Here is a 12,256-nt window from a genome sequence, read left to right on the forward strand (position 1 = left end):
AATGCATTCTAGTCACATTGACACCCAAATCTTTCCAGCTTCTACTGGACACCATTTCAGAGCAGCATCCCCTCCTTGCCGGCTCTTACAATCTTTCTGTCCTCCTTTGATGATGTCCACTGGGCCCTGCCTGGAGGATTAGGTGTGATGTATGTAGGACTGAACACTAAGTAGACACTTATTTACTGCAGCTTGAGTCACTGCCAAAAGAAGCTTCTTTGATAAGAGTTGAAAGCAAGAAGGCAGATTCATACTATGTCCTTTAGCAAAGAAAATAGTTGTAGATTCTTGCCTCAGGCCTATCTTATGGCCTCTCCAGGCAATCCCCTGCCCCCAGTCTCACAGGTACCAGGCATATTTTTGCTGCTGTGGAGTGGGTCTTAAATTGGACCAAAAAGTCATTGGTTCCTATGGGGAGCAAATCTGACCATGACTTTTTCAGAGGCCCTGATGAAAGGACAAAAGAAACAATTCAGTGTCCTTGTTCAGAATTAGACCTGGCAAGGCCTTCCTGATGCTGGAGTCAGTGCTGTGGGAGTCAAAATTGTGCCTTCTTGGGACCCAGCTCTTTCCCTCTGGATTGTGGTTATCAGTCCTTAGACAGCTATGTTTGATGTATCCCATGTTCTCTTTGACAACATCGCCTAACTTAGCTCTCTGATGACCTTGGCTATTTTCCCCTTATAAAAAGAACATATGTTTTTGTACTTCTCACCTGCCATAAAAGTCATCAGTTTATTCTAGGCCTTCTGGGCACCTCTATTGTTTTATCTTATTTATTTCTTATTCCCAGCCCTCCCACTTGACACTGCTGTCCAGGAACCTCATTCCTGAGGGTTCAGGTTGGGCTAGCCCCATAACAGTCAGACTACTGCTGTGCCATTATTACTACTATCTATTTCTCTTCTGTAGCTTCCCCTTTGTCCCTGACTACAAAAGGAAATAGTATGGCTATTCTGTGAAAATTTTCTAGTATAAGATTGATACTTGGATTTCCATTTGTTATAACTCAAATCAAGATGACAAAAGTTAGAATTTTAGAAAACTTTTACATGTTCACATGACCTTTTTGGTTTTGAGCGATCACATATATCTTATTTTTGTTTTTCTATCTCTGAATAATAAAACCCAAAAAGTCAAAACAAACATGACAAAAATCAATAAGACATAAACAAAATGTTTAAGCAAAATAAAACAAAAACCCATTCAAAAATAAGACCATGGGGTTCATTTTGTGTTGGCAACTACTACTTGGTATGAGTTCATCTGAGGAGAATGATTGATTTACTCTCATATGCCCAGTAATATTTCATTGGAGAAATCTGATTTTACCTTTGTCAGTAGGTATCAATTACAAATAGCTTCTTTGTTAGGAACGGGACAACCCGCGTCCTCTCTCTGCTCTCAGTTTTGAGATGCTGTCTAGTTTGAACCTGTGCCAGCCTTGTGTGTATTGCCAGTCTCAGAGAATTAATACGCACACCAGTCCTGCCGTGTCGGGAAGACATTATTTCCTTGGAGTCATTTATCACCTCTTACTCTTAAAACCTTCCCCTCTCTTCTTCCACATAAATCTGTGAGCCTTGAGGAAAGAGTTTTGATGAAAAAATCCGATTTAAGACCAGTGCTCCAAAGTCTCTCACTCTCTGTATATTGTCCAGTTGAAGGTTCCTACAAAGTTCCTATCTACTGCAAGAAGAATCTTCTCTGATGAAGGCTGATTTCTTCTCCATTTAGTTTTCTTTGGCCATTTCGATAAGGAGTTAAGGGAAATAGTGAACAGATGGAACATCAATGCTGTTTGTTAGAAGGACCCTGTCATTTTAAATATCACTATCATGTTATCATTTGGAGGTTTTTTATTTCTGTATATTTTGTTTAGTTCAATTTAATTTCTATTAGTATAAATTATTTACTTGTAAAATTTTGACACAGCATTTGTAGTTTTCCAACAAATGGGCTATTTTTTCTTTGTTAAGTTTCTCGGTAGTTGTCATTGTGAGCGCCCCACAATTGCTTGTTTCTAGGAATTTTCTTGAAAACTGTTTGATAAATGAGACTTGTGGTCTGTTAGTCCATCCTCAATCACCCCCCTAAGGACAAAGCGTGTATATTAAGACAAGGGGTCAGTTGGCTGGAGTTGCTATCCAGATGCAAATTAACTCACCAGGGTTCTGAGAAATGGAAAGTTTTGTCACAGGGTATGGTCTTGATATATAGTGCACAAGTTCATTGACTCTCCTCTGCCCTTTCCAACTGGGAGCTCTTTCTTATCCCCAGGCTGTTGGAGGAGAAACATAATGTATCAGTATTTTTAAAAGCCCGGGGATAGGTCACATATAAGAGGAAACATTGATCCTTCACCTGCAGAGCTTGTTACAAAAAGGTAACACAGGCAAAACTATTCTCCCTCTTGATTCAAACATGTGCAGTTTCAGTGGTTCAACAAAAAATGCAGTATTTTGCAGAAAAGACTCTGACCTCCCTTGTTAACCAACTTTGCATGAAAGCATATAAAATGTGGATTCCTTAAATTCCTCAGTGCTTGTAACTGTTACTTTTCTAAAAACTCTTAATTCTCCAGTGCTCTTAAGCTATGCACAATATTCCCATTTTCAAACTTTTCAGGGACTTGTGCCATCTTTTCTCACATCCCAAGGCATGTGGTATCATGCGACATGGGCCACTTCTTCGTTTGATGTATTACCTTCTGTAGATAGTAGCATATGCTCCCTATGTTTAATATCAGCATGACAAGATGAGAGAGGATGGAGGTTTTCCCACTGGTTTCCTTTTGTTCACAAATTGTTGTTTATACTATAACTGTTCAATTGTTTTCCTTATTCTGTGTTAATGGACTTAGTTACTGAAAAGGAACTAAAGAAAAGCCTATAGGCATGTATGGTGGTACATGCCTTTAATCTTAGCTCTCAGAAAGCAAAGGTTGGTGGATCTCTGAGTTTGAGGCCAGACTGGTCTACAGAGCAAGTTCAAGGACAGCAAAGCTTAGGCAGTGAAAAAACCATGGAAAACAGAAAGCTGGTAAAGATGTAATTGAGGAGGGGGCCATGTTCTAGCTTTAGCAAGCAGTAGAACATGGCAGTTTTGGCCATGTGGTTCTAGCTTGGAGTTAAGGATAGAGAAAAGGGGTTATGGAATTTACTTCCATGACTAAAGAAAGGCACTAAGGCCAGGCAGGTGGCAAGGTGGTACTCTCATGGAGGCGTAGAGAAACCATTCTGTAAAGCTGTGAAGCTGAAGCTTGGATCGCTGTGGACACCCCAAGATGTTGGGAGATGCCAGAGTGATGAAATACTCGCTGAGGGAATCTACGAACAGAAAGTGGAACCAGCCTAAGAAAAAGAAATATGTTGGAATCATCAAAACTGAAAGGCCTGTTTTGACATCAGACATGGAGATGTAGCGTTTAGAGTTTGCCAAGTTGGTTTTCCATCTTGCTTTGGTTCAGTATTTCCTCACTTGCTTCCTTCTCTACATTTTGGAATGGTAATGTATATCCTGTATCATTGTATGTTGGAAGTATGTGATCTGCATTTGGATTTTAATTTTACAGGGTTAAGGGACCATATGATTCTCAGAAAAGATTTTGAACTTTAGAATTTTACAGAAGTTTGAGACTGTTATAGACAAAGGGGACTTTTCAAGTTGGACTGAATGCATTTTTGCATTATGATATGACTAGTTTAGTAACAGAAAAATACCTTTATGTATCATTAAATCACCTAGATTTCTAACAGGCACCTGCTTCAATCATAGGTACTGGAATAACAGTACATATACCCTTGCTACTTATAGTTCTCAGTAGCTGGAATGACATGGAAATCTAGCCTCTCATTTTCAAAGAGGGCTTTGTAACCAGAAAAATGGGCCTGTCTCTAAAGCTACATTTTCTGAGTAAGATATCAGATACTGGAAATTTATTTTTGATCAAAATTCTTTTTGTTTCTGGGTTATATATTGACATTAAAGGTCCATTTGTTACACTGATGTAGTTGAAACTTTATTGGCGTCAGCTTGTTGCTTGGAGCATGGTCTAGTCTTGGTCTCTGTACCCCCATCATTCTTTGCTTGCCTACATTCAGAGAAACAGCGTCATTACTCATTGGACAGATCAAGAAAAATGTGACTTTGCCCTTTAGAAATGGCATCCTTCCAAGCCTATGGAAATTTAAAATGATTTAATGCAAACACATGGGTCTTCTAATTTCAGGAAGTATTTATTTGGCTTCATTCCTGGAGATACTAAACCATGAAGGTACAGCAAGGTCAAGAAGAGGGTAATGGGCAATTATAAGTGTGTTCATAGCAACACTATTCATTATAGTCCTAAGCTGGAAATGACTCAAATGTCCAGGAGAATGGATGCATTTTATACATTCAAACAATGAACCATAATTCAGGGACAGAAATGAAAAAAATAGCTGGAACTGAACAAATATGTTGGCTAAAAAGATCCATATACAGGGACATGTTTCAGCGTTGGTGTAGAAAGTGAGTGAAGTTTGAGACAATGGTACCCATTAGCTATTTTTGAATATACTGGTGGCTTTGACAATGGATGATACTGTTTCAGAGGCTTCCTTTGTTGATATATTCATATTTTGAAAACCCACCAAGCTTAGGCAACTTCTTTCCTTTGTTACACTCCAGAGAAAATTCTTATTACAAATAAAAGAAAAAGGCTGACTAAGTTATGGTTAGATAAGAGATGTACATTTAGATGCTCTGTTGTATAGCGGGATGACTACAGATTGTTATCATGTACTGTGTCTTTCACAAAAGCTACAAGAAAGGGCTTTGATGTTTTTTTCCCCAAAGGAATCATAAATTTTGAAGAGGTAGATGGGCTACCCGTTTTTGAACTTCACACTGTATACATGAAATGAACCATCACCTAGTTCTACAATATGCCCACAATATTAACTCTGTAAACATAAAACAGATAAACAAAGTTTTAAATTTTTTTAAGGAAAAGCATGAAAGGAGGCAGGATAGGAAGTAGTGAAGGAAAAATAGAAAGCAAGGAAAGAGGGAGGGAAGAAGGAGATTAATGGTAGGAATCAATTACTAGATTAGCAATGCTACTGGTCAATTCAGTATAGATTGTATGAATAATCCCTGGTTTTTGTCACTAACTAAATTACTGTACCCAAGTATAACAGCACATGTATTCGTTGACAGCTTGCATGCAAGAAGGACAGAGAATACCCGCAGGAATACATGTAGTTTTCTTCTCTTTTAACCTGTCTCTTTCTGATTCATGATCCTCTATGGGATACCATGTTATACTTAGCTGTCATATAGCTGGGGTTCTCTTGGCTATGCTGATTTCTCAGATAGTCCTCATTTTGGTGACACTGACAATTTTGAGAAATAGCAATCAAATACTTTGTAGGATTCCCAATATTGAGTGTTATCTGTTTTCTTAGGCTAAGACTTAGCTTTTAATTATTGGGAGGAAGACCACGGATGTGGGTGGGTTATTGTCACTCATCCTGTGAACTCGGGTGCATGCTGTGCACATGATTTATGCCTGTCAAATTTGTCTTTTATTTTTTAACACAGAAGAATGCTTGATAGTGAGTATTTTAATTTATTTAAAATAAAATTTCCTTTTCATTTCAAATGTACAAAATGTACTCACATAGTAAAATATTTAAAATATATAATAATTCCCAGTAGTTTACAAATAATCTCTTAAGGAAACATAACTGATAAATTGATACGAATGTTCAGAATAAAGTTAAGTACTAAAGGCTAACATAATCCAACACATTCTAAATTGATTGGTAAATAAATGGCTAATGAAATGATCTTTTACTTCTGCTAATAACATACTGCACTCATATTATTTTAACAAGGATTATAGTTATGTTGGGGTAGCAAGGATTGATTCTCTAATTTTTATCAATAGAATGAAGATCAATTTATTACTTGGCAGCAGTCTTGCTTGCACAAGCAGAGAGGCCAGACCTATGCACGCCCTACTTGCAGTTACCCAGTTAAAACACTTCCAGGTGAAAAAGTGTTGGCTAAGTGAGTCCTTGTCAGTGTTTTGATTGTTGGTCACTTCAGCCAAGCAGACAGAGTCTGTGGCCAGAGATGGCTCAGGTTTCTGCATAACTGAAGAAAATGGGAAGAAAGAATATTGGAAGAGACCTTTAGAAATAAGGACACTGCTGCACTATGAGTAGAGAAGAATGTGGTGGGAAGAGGAATGCAAATGCCTGTATACCACAGTGGAAAGGATGACTGAGGATTCAAATCAACACACAGTAGGTCTTTTTGCCTTTTGCTTTCTAAGGATGTAAAATGAGTCAAAGCTGTGATCCTGGCTCACTTCGGGCCTTTGAAAGGAGCTAAAGAAAGAAAAAGCAAAAGGCACAAAGCAAGGTATTTGAACTAATTTAGATTTAGGACTTTCACATGAATGTTTTACCCGTAGCTCTGGGGCAATGAGGATGTCATTCAATTCTTCTGTTTGCCATGCGCTCATTTCTTGAAAATGAGTTTGAGGCCAGATAAAATTCCCCAGTAAGCAGTTCTTATAGTTTGCTCACCGTGCATAAGCATTTCTACATTCAATCCCATTTAACCATTGCGGTTTTCTATATACGATCAAACAGGCTGACCAAACCTGAGGAATTCGCTTAAGTTCACTTGAATTGGATGTGACTGCATTTAGGAAATAAATGAAAAGTAGATTATTTTACTCAAAGGCGGAATTGAGATTTGGTTACAGTTTCAATAGAATAACTGATGGAGCAATGTGTTCTTTGTTGATTTTTCCCCTCCAAATATGTATTGAAGTCCTAACCTCAATTCCTATGAACATTTGAATATGACCTTCATTGGAAAACCAATCTTAGTGGCTACAGCTGAGTTCATATGAGCCATACCAGATTAAATTTGGGTCCTAAGTCCAGTAGGAAGGTCATGTGGAGACAGAGGCACATAGGGAGTGGATCATAAGACTACAGTACAACAATGGACCTGCAAGACAAGGGGCCCCAAAGATCTCACAAACCTCCAAACCAAGAGAAAGGAATTTTCCTGGAGCCTAGAAATAGAACTAACTGTGCTCATGCCTTGATTCTGGGCTTTTGACCTCTAAATTCTGAGAAACAACATTCCCATCGTTTAAAGTTATTTAGTTGTGGTACATAGCCATGGCTGACACGAGAAAGTGATACAGGTGCACATACCATTTAAACTTTGAAAATCGCTGTTGTAGATGAGCTTAGGAAGGGCTGTGCTGGCAGCAGGGAGGTGGCAGGCCACAGGCGACCTGTTTCCCTTTTGCACAATATTTCTAGTTGATGTTGGGCTGTCGTAATGCTGACCAGTTTCTGGTGGTAGGCATGCTTACAAGGTAGGAAGAGTAAATAAAGGAACTATCTTTTAAAGTTGTAGGCTAAGGAGGGACAGACTGCTGTTACTCTGTTCCAGGGGGTCTGTGAGTGACTGGATAGCCCATATTTTTGTTCCAGGCTCTCAACAGTTTCTAATGAGAAAGTGTGCTGGTTTGGGAAATGAGCGGCGTTAATTTACCTTCTCTGTGTTTGGTTTGGATAGAGCAGTAAGGAGACAAGGCATTTGTCTCTCCTACCTGAACCAAAAATGAATGGATTCTCACAGGGATGCTGGGAACTAAATGTGGGTCTTCGGGGAGAGAAGCAAGAGCTCTTAATTGCTTAGCCCTCTCTTCAGGCAAGCTAATTCTTGTGCAGAACTAGTCAGTCTTCAGTTGGTCTTGATGACTTCTGCCATTTGTTTTAAATGGTGACATCATCATTCAGATTTGGAAATGCAGCAAATAATTGTGACAAACCTATTGGCTTGAATGTGGCCTAGGCACCTGGGTCCTGTCAATCTTTGAGGAAAATTGTGCTTTATGTCTCGTACATTAAAAACCATTTATATCTCAAATACGTTAAACACTGTTCACGTATAACCAATAAGTAAATTGAACTGCCATTCACATGGTGGCATGATGCTTTGACTGCAGAAATAGGACAGCTAATTTTTTCTAAATTTTGAGATATTTTGAGTCATCCACTCCCCATGTGGCACATATTTTTCATCACCATAAAATAGAAAATTTTTAGATCTTGGATCAAGGGGGCTTAATCATAAAGCAATTACAGGATCCTTAAAATATCTCTGGAACTTGGTCTAATACATTTGCTCATATTTTCCCAACCCATTTGCTTGCTTGTCATTCTAATAAAAAATTATTAGATTTTTGAGTCTGGTACTGCAGTGCTAGAAGCTGCACAGAGTTTGAGAAACAGTTTTATTTCCAGCCCCCTGTGACTAAAGGTCAACCATCAGGCATTTGAACAGAATGACTAACTCGACCTACCTGAAATAGCTGTAAGGAAAACTTAGGTCGGAGCTTTGTGTAGCGCACCAACTTTGTTCAAATTATTAGTTCAAGCAGGAGTCAGTGTATTTGCACAAACACTGCCCCCGAGTGCACTACACAGATCTTCTGCTTGGCATACGTTGTTTCAAGAATACAAGGGAACATTTATTTCCACCACTGAATGTCATTTATATCAGTGTGATTGCTGATTGCTCCCATGTACCTGATAGGGTGGTGCAGAACCAAAAGCATCTCGTGGTGCAGCTGGGTGACTTTATGGGTATTTCTCTGAACACTGCACTTCTCTCCTCCTCACGCTCAATTCTGAAAAGTTGTACTGTGAACAAAAAACGTACTTCCCAGCAATAAACTGATAAATTGAAAGGGCGCTCTTTGCCTTGAGCATCTTTGCGGATCTGAATGTGAAGCTGGATGCTGAAGGAAATGCATTGAAGGACAGATATTCAGCCCTTCAAGATACTCTCTCTCTCTCTCTCTCTCTCTCTCTCTCTCTCTCTCTCTCTCTCTCTCTCTTTCTCTCTTTCACACACACACACACACCTCACATCTTGCTGCTATATAGTCCTTATTACTCAAGGTGATAAAATGTCTTATTATTGTACTTTCCACTGACCACCTACGTCAATTCTGGATCTCATGTCCCCTCTGCCCTCTGCGTTATTGGATTCCGCAAAGTTATCAAGTGTTCCACAGTAGATCCGCTGAGAGTAAAGACTCAGAACTCTTCTGATGATATCAACATATAAGCAATTTGTTTTCTTGTGCTGTAATAAAGGAGGATGTAACTTTCTTTTATTACTGAAAGCCGCTCAGGAAACTTAGAGCTGATGCTATCAGTGTTGTTGGTGTGATATGGTAGCATGATGTCTGGTTAAAATTGCAGAGACTGGAGCCAGGTTGCCTATGTTTGAGCTCCTACTTTTCCTCTTAGAGCTGAAAAGACCTGGGGAAGTAGATATACTCCCTCTGCCACAGACCCCTCACCTGTAAGCTGAAATGGATAATACCTGACAGGTGACTACCGGAACCCAATAGTTTATTGAGAGCTAATCACTGATAGCAAACAGACAACAAAATCAGTAAATGTTAAGCATCACTATTCTTAGATGACTTCAAGCACATATTTCATGTTTCCTAAAGAGCAATCTCTCTTGTAATTTTATTTCCAAGGTTTCAGCTAGTAGAACTGGAATTTCTAATCATTCCATTTTTTCCAAGAATCAGGATAAATGTAAAAATATTAATTTCTCATCCCTTGAATTCAAAGAGAATATGGCAATTATGCTGTCATAAAAAATCAATTAAAATATATATGTTTGGTTTAACTTGAGGCCCACCCCATGAGCCCATGCCTTATACTGCCTGGATGGCCAGAAACCCAGGATAGAATCAGACACAACTGGTAAAAATAAATAAACAAATTAAAAATAAAATAAAAAACTAAAATCGATGAAATAATTCCTAATGATGTGCTATACTTTCAGGTTGGTGCCTTCAGAGCTCCAGCTGTCATCAGAGAAGCTTCCTCCTGGTAGCAAAGGGGAGCAGGTGCAGAGAGCCACAGCCAGATTATGCAGAAAGAGTCTACATTGGAGGTCTCTATTGGGTCCCTCACCTCAGAGATCAGGGAACCCTGCGGAACAGTGGGAGGAAAGATTGGAGGAGTCAGAGGGCGTGGAGGACACCAGGAGAACACAGCCTACCAGATCGACTAAGCAGAGCTCACATGGGCTCACAGAAACTGAAGAAAGTGTGGGGCCTGCAGGAGTCTGTGCCAAGTTTTTGGAGTGTTATGAAGTTATTTTATGTCTATTCACTTGTTGTTTTTTGTGGGACTCTGATAATGGGAATAAGTGTGTCTCTGACTGTTTTGCCTGCTCTTGAGACTTTCCCCCTCCTTTTGGATTTCCTTGTCCATCATTCATATGAGGGTTTTGCCTTGTGTTACTGTAACTTGTTTTGTCCTGTCTGGCTGTTGTATCTTGGAGACCTGCTCTTACCTGAAAAGGAAATTGGAACAGGAGTGTGTTAGGGGAGAGGGGAAGAATGGGGAAGCTAGGAGGAGTGGAGGGAGAGGAAACTGTGGTTTGGATGTATTATATTATATTGTAATATATGAGAGAAGACTCTATTTTTACTAAAAATAATAATAATAACAATAACAACAATAATAATAATCCACACTGTGGATAAAGTACACTTGGTAAAGTATTTCCTAAATATCCACAAAAGCCCAGGTTCAGAGTACCACAGACATTAGATTTGTTGGCAAAGACCCTTTATGTCAGGATTTTTGAGGTAGATTCAGAAGAATAAGTTTGCTCAGCTTTGATTTGGAGTGAAGGATGTAGTCCTGCCTCAAATTACTATGTCAGACTTTGTTGACTCCTTAAGGAAGGCCTTACCCACTCTGAAGAGTGGATGCGGGGTGAGAGAAGGGGAGAGAGGGTTAACTGGGGTTGGTATGTAAAATGAAAAGTAAATTTTTCTAATAAAAGAAAAGAAATTCAAAGTCATTTCAGACTATATAGTAAGTTCCAGGCCAGCAAGGATTACATGAAACTGTTTCAAATAGCGGACAAGGAGGACTACTGAGAACTCAAGAACAATGGCAATGGGTTTTTGATCCTACTGCACCTATTGGTTTTGTGGGAGCCTAGGCAGTTTGGATGCTCACCTTACTAGACCTGGATGGAGGTGGGTGGTCCTTGGACTTCCCACAGGGCAGGGAACCCTGAATGCTCTTTGGGCTGAAGAGGGAGGGGGACTTGATTGGGGGAGGGGGAGGGAAATGGGAGGCGGTGGCGGGGAAGAGACAGAAATCTTTAATAAACGAATAATAAAATAAAATAAAAACAAGGGCTGAAAAAATAAACTCATAAAAAGAAAATATAAATTGAGATAAATTAAAATGTACTCAGAAAGAAAGAGAAATAGAACAAAACATTAACAAGTTAATATTGGGAGTTAGAGACGGAGAAAATAAAGAGTTCTGACCACGAGTTTTCAGACCGTCTTCTGAGAAGTACAATAGTAATCTAAATAGTTTTGATGACCACATCAAAGATTTCCTTATTTACTGAAAGAACGCAATGTATTTTATACAGCGTGAAAACCCAAAATTTCATAAAGCCACAGTTGTATTTGATTTATGGATTTTTTTCATTATGGAATTAAGGAAAAAGATATTTATAGTCCAAACTGTCTAGAACTTGAATTTCTTGGAGTTCATTTCATCCTCCAAAATTATATTTTTTTTGCCAACTGAAATTATTTTTTATTGGTTTATTGTTAGACCCATTATGATTTAAACGCGCACACACAAACACACGCACAACTCTCAGTGTGTATGTATATATAGTGCTTTAGTTGGGAGTCTAATAAAATTCTTTGCAACTTTTAACCCCCCCCATATCTAGTTCTTAACATTTTTGTTCATTGACTTCACTTGTGATTTTTGCTGCTTAGCTGTAGCCACCGCAGGAAGGCGAAAGCCTCAGTCAGCAGTGCTGTTTATTTTGCTTTGCTTATTTTGAATTTCTTTTCCTGGGATGTTCTGAGTGTAAGGTGAAGACTGGGCATCAGCTCTGAGATGTTCCTGGCTGGCTAGAGAGGACCTGCCTTCAGCAATGCTGGACTCAGCCTGCTCTGCGGGGAATCTGCACCTGCTCCACAGAGTGGTGATTCTTCACAATTTTTTTGGCTTCCTAACAACTCTAGCGGTAGCACATGGCTTCACTTATCTCAGTATTTATTTCTTTATTTTAAAACGCCTGTGGCCATAGTGGAGACTTAGAATGATTGTTAGAGGCTTTGCTTGTGTACACCTTCGATCAGAACTTATTT

Source organism: Alexandromys fortis, unplaced genomic scaffold (genome assembly GCF_014885135.2).
Source record: "Alexandromys fortis isolate MF-2015 unplaced genomic scaffold, M_Fortis_MF-2015_v1.1 scaffold_32, whole genome shotgun sequence".
Taxonomy (NCBI): Eukaryota; Metazoa; Chordata; class Mammalia; order Rodentia; family Cricetidae; genus Alexandromys; species Alexandromys fortis.